We start from the raw sequence: 6,000 nt of genomic DNA on the forward strand, positions 1-6,000 counted from the left end.
ACCTCTTTCCTACCTACAAATCATCTCTCCTATTGCCTTATACAGGAAAATCTTCTCTGTCCTCCACAAATTGCCCCTCCTTGATTTAAATTGTTGTGACTTATTTCACTTGTCAAAGGTCATTACTCTAATTTCCTTAATACACTATTTCATGGTTCTCTTGGAGACTCCCATTTTGTTCAACCTACTGAAAGAAATTGTATAAAATTGGTATTAATTCTTCTTTAAATATTTGGTAAGTTTGGGAAACTGTCTTAGCCCAGACAGTACTTTAGCAGAAATCTTTAAATTATATATTCAATATCTTTAGTAGACTACTTGGATTTCCTATTTCATCTTGGCTAAAATTTAATAATTTATAGAGTTTCAAAGAAGTGGTCTATTTCTTCTGTGTAGTCAAATAAATGTGCACAAAATTGTTGTTATTATTTTAGTATTCTTTTAATGATTGCAGGAACTACGGTAATATCTCGTTTCATTCCTAATATAAATGATATTTGTTCTTTTTTTTTTTTCTTTTGAGGGTCTTGTTAGTGTTTTAACAAATGTCTTGAGTTTTTTGGACAAATTAGCTTTCTGTCGCATTGACTCGTTTTCTATTTTCAGTTTTATTTATTTTCTTATCTTTGTCACTAACTTCTTGCTTTGGAATATTTGCTCTTTATAGTTTCTTTAGGTACAATTTATATTATTGATTTGAGACTTTTCATCTTCTAATGTAAATATTTAGGGCTATAAATTACCCTTTCAGCACTGCTTAACCTATGTCACATATATTTTGATGTATTGAATTTTTATTTGAATCTAGTTTTATGTATTTAAAAATTATTTTAGAACTTCTTTAACCCATGATATTATTTAAAGTTGTTTAATATCCAACTGTTTGGGGAAATTTACAATTGTTTTTCTGTTATTGGTTTCTAGTCTGATATCACAATCTGAGAACTTATTCTGTAGACTAGAAATCATTTTATATGTCTTGAGTTCTGTTTTGTAATCTAGGACATAGTCTACATTGCTGAATATTCCTTGGATGCTTTAAAAAATGTGTATTTTGTGTTGCTGAATGGAGTGGTCTATAGATATCAGTTAGATTCTCCACACCTAAAATTGTGGGTTTGTATATTTCTCCTTTCAGCTTGATCAGTTTTTTGAGGCTTTGTCACTTTATACAACTGCTTATACTATTAGGATTACAATGCATTCTTGGTAGATTAATCCTTTTTTATCATGTAATGACCCTCTTTATCTCTAGCAATTTTCTTTATTCCAAAGTTTACTTTATTTGATGTTAATGGTCATTCCTGTTTTGTTTTGTCTCTTTTTGAGGGGGTATTCTCATAGTATGCCCTTTTCTATCCCTTTAAGTCCTGCATGTTGTATTTGCAGTGAATCCCTTGTAGATCCTTATAGTTGTATTATTTTTTAGCCCACTCTGCAAATCTGTCTTTTAATTGCTATCTTTTGATGATTTACATCTTAATATTATTAATATGTAAGAGCTTAAGAGTGACATTTTATTTTCTGTATTGTTTTCTCATTTTCTCTTTTCTTACTTACCCATAGGTGACTAATTTTTTTTTTAGGATTCCATCTTGATTTATTCACAGTGTTTTTTAGTTTATTGTTTTGTATATATTTCTTAGTAATTTATCTAGGTATTATAATACACACCTATAACTTATCATGGTTTACTAGTATTGGTGATTTACTACTTCAAATGAAGTTTAGAAATCTTACGTCTTTTTAGAATACTTTATTGTTTCTACTTTTAAAGTAAAATTTTCTTAAATGTAGGTTACTGGCAACAAATTTTTTTAGTTTCCCTTTGTTTGATAATGTCTTTACTTCCCCTTCATTCCTGATGTGTATTTTTACTGAATAAAAAAAGGTATAATTACATATTTTTTCACTTGAAAAATGTGCTTTCTTCTGGTCTCTCTAAATTTCAGATGAGAAATCTATTGTCATTCAAGTTGGTGTTTCTCTTAAATTAATTGGTATTTTTCTCTGGTCACTTTGAGATTTTTTTTCTTTGTCTTTAGTTTTCATAGGTTTAATTACAATAGTGATTTCATTTGTCAGTTCTATAACATTGGAGTCTTTAAAATAATTTCTACTTCTTTGCTGAGATTAAGGGGTTTTTTCCAGCAATTTCAAGAGAATTCAAAACTGCTTTCTAAAATATTTTTATTATGGCTTCTTGAAAATTCTTGTCATATAATTATTTCATCTGATTAATTTTGTTGTTGTCATTTGTTGACTTTCTTTTTTTATTTAATTGTGACTTAATTGTGATTACATACTTTTTTAATGCTGGAAAAAATGTGCTTTCTTCTGGTCCCTATAAATTTCAGATGAGAAATCTATCATTCAGATTGGTGTCCCTCTTTAATTAATGGTTTGAAATTCTTTTCAGATAACTATTTCATCTGATTTATTCTGCTGTTGCCATTTGTTGACTTTCTTTTCTCATTTAATTGTGATTTTCCTTGTTCTTAGTACAATGAGTGGCTTTTGATTATATGTTTGAATGTTTTTCAAGTTCTGTGGTTTCTAAACTGTCTGACTTCTTTTTTCTACCTATCAGAATCCTTCTACTTGTTATTGTTGCATTATACTTAGTTTTTTGTTTTGTTTTGTTTTTCAGTTTCAAGCAGGAGAATCTGTGAAGAGTAGAATAAAGTTACTCTATCCTCACAGATTCAAAAGTCCCATGCTTTTAGTTTATTTATGTTTTTATTTTGACAAATCTGATTGGTCACTGCTTATGTCTTATGCTTATTTCTCATATATTCAATTCATAATTTAAAAAAATATATTTAACATTAATATTTTATATTCTATGTTTGGTATAGCCAATAATGTTTCTGCATCTGAAAGTGAAATCTATTATTTCTTCTGGTTCTTGCTAGTAATACCTGTTTCTTTTTGTATAGTGTAAGTTTTAGAAATCTGCCCATTTTCCCTTAAAATTTGCTATGAGAATTCTTTAACACCATGCTGAATGGATTCTCTACAGAATACTTGCATTTGCTTCCATCTGTTTGGAAGAAACTGAGGAATCTTCCAACGCAGGCCCATTTGAATATAAATTCTGAGCTTTAGGTTTTGAACCAAACAGCAAAAATTTAGGCTGCATGCTCATGAAAGAGTCTGTTTATCATTACAAATTCACTGGAGCGGTTCTTTTAATTTTTTTACACCAAACATCAAGTTCTAAGACAGGCATTTTTTCTAAGAGTTTCCTTTTGTTGGAGTCATTGGGAGGTAGATATTTCTATTGACCTGTTTCAATGATGATTTAGATTGTGTGGGTTCTGATTTTATACAAGGATTAATAGAAGAGTATTCTCCTATTAGAATGGTATCCTTTACACTGAGTGGGCCCTGGACCTTTTCTTCTCTCCCCTATAATTGCTGTCAAAATAGAGAAAGCTGGTTTCAGTGTTATGTTCATCCATTTGGTTCCTGTCTTTCCTTAGTTTGGGCCTCTAAGTATTCATTTTATTTACAGTTTACTGATGCCTTTAAACAAAATTTTAAATATTGTTTTAACTTTTGTTTGTTTGTTTAAAGAAGGTGAGTATGGCAGGACAAATATTCCACCATACACTATTTTTATCTTTTTAAAAATATCTGTGAACTAGGATGAGGTTTGCTAGGTTTTGTTTTGTTTTATATCATGTCTGTAACTGAGAAGTTAAAAAAAAATTAAATGAAAACTATTCCACAAATCCTGTAGTTCTAAATACAGAAGTCATGGTCAAAAAACAGTAAGATACAGGTTATATAATAACAAGATTATATTTACTTTGAAAAATCCTAGAGCTGCTTGCTTTCTACAAAGAAAAACACCTCTTTCAATTATAATTTCCCCCATTTCTCCTTCGGCTGCATTCTGTGTTCACAAAGTCAGAGATGAGAAAAGAATTAGAAAAATTAAAAATGTTTTTCAAAAAAATTAACTTGTTCTATTAAGTAACAGCTGGCTTACATTTTGCATTTACCTCTTTGCTAAATAGTTATATGCAAAACCAACTCTAAGATTCCAGTACAAATTCATTTTACAAAAATTATTTTATTGACTAGTTTAGGAGGCAATTCATAGTCAGCTTTGAGCCAGTCTATAAAAAAGACAAGATTGATACTAAAAATACATCCCTCATAGTATTATGCTTAGATGATATGACAAGAGTAACTAATGGAGTGGCCTGGGAATTTGAGAAATCTAATTAAATATAATTTCTTGTAGAAATCATTTCATCTTGGGAACAAAAATCTATTTAAAATTACATTCATGCTAACCATTAATAAAAATAGATATACTAAAACATAGTTTTTTAAAACAAATATTTAGTGAGCAACTATTATTTGCCAGACACTGACAAATCAGAAATGAACATAAGAAAACTCATGGAAAGTGCATCCTAGTGGGTGAGTTTATAAAAATTTATTTAATAGCAATTATGGCAACATAAAATACATGAAATATGTTAATCATATAAATACCTAGTTATCCTAGCAATACTCTAATTATATTAAAATTTTGTCAGAATTTTACTTAAGGCATTAGCACCTCAAAAAAATTAATGAGTATATTCTTTTTCCTGTCAGATTAATAAAATATTCTGGTTACATATATTTATTTCTTTAGATGTTATAGAATTTCTCTGTTCTTTTAAGGCCAAGTGTCTCTTTATTAGTGATATACACATGCTGGATTAACTTCCTCAGTGGTTCAACACATGTTTTCTGTATTCTGTGTTCAATGTCATTGAAACTTCTATTAATAAGGTCAGTAGTGAGCTCTCTTTTGTCAAACCCAAGTCGCACTTTTTTCTATTTACCTGAATTAACAGTCTTTCTACATGAATAATATACTTCCAGATTAGGGTACATTCTACTACTCCTACAAACCATGAAACTATACTTTTTAAAGCACATGACTGATTATGCCAATTTCGTGGGCAAAATCTCTCAACGCCTTTTATATTAGTTAAGGTACATTCGAGAAACGGAAAATAAGCTGAGTATTTAAAAAACTGATTATTTAATGTAGGTAAAAAGCTAAAGCAAAAATTGAATCTATAAGAAGCAGTTATGGCCACTAAGGCTTGAGAAACAAAGGACCAGAAGTGACAGCAGAAACTAGGAGTGCTGACTGTGACAATAACCATCACAGTTTATTGCACTTATGATAAACCTTTGCTTCCAGATTAATCTACTTCTAAAGTGTCACTGCTTATTCTCTATTAGATTATTCTCTACCACTCACACACACTTAAACATTCCATTAAGCACATTATATCATGATAATTTTATATCTCTGGAGTATACTTTCTCTTTTTTTTTTTCCCAAAAGTGTTGGAAAGTGTATCTCTCAATCCTTTAGTTCCTCTCTTAAATTTGATTTGCCTATAAAGCTATTCTTATCCCCAGAGTTATTTTTTTATTCTTAGCATGATTTTTGGAATATAGTCTATGTGAACTCCATGTGTTTCATGAAGTGCATTTTCCATCTACATTTGTATCTCTCTCAAGAATACTATTTTTTGTCTTTTTCTTTAAATAATTATTGTTTTGCCAATTGCATCACTTTCCAAGTTTCTTCAGAGTAGAAATGTCTTACTCTGTCTGCAGTCCCAGTACTCTTTATTTGATGAAATTTCCCAAACTGATGTATACAAAGATAAGAAAGCAATCAAGTTCTTATAAATATATAAACTTTAATTTTAGAAAGGTGAAAAGGTAAACTAGCTTCTTTCGGAATGCGAATTTCTTTACTTTTCCTACTTTATGTTTTGCTGCTTTTTAATTATAATTAATATTTAAGAGATAAAACAAACCTAATTTTTATTTATTTTTATTTTTTTAATTCTTCTAGATGGGACAACCCTTGGTTGACCTCGCAGATTGCAAAGACCTTGTCAGCTTAGAATTCCTTATTTTTTATTTTTTATACCTACAACACCTGGTCTTCGTAGGTGGTCTCCCATC

The sequence above is a fragment of the Rousettus aegyptiacus genome, unplaced genomic scaffold (genome assembly GCF_014176215.1).
Source record: "Rousettus aegyptiacus isolate mRouAeg1 unplaced genomic scaffold, mRouAeg1.p scaffold_m13_p_13, whole genome shotgun sequence".
NCBI classification, from domain to species: Eukaryota; Metazoa; Chordata; class Mammalia; order Chiroptera; family Pteropodidae; genus Rousettus; species Rousettus aegyptiacus.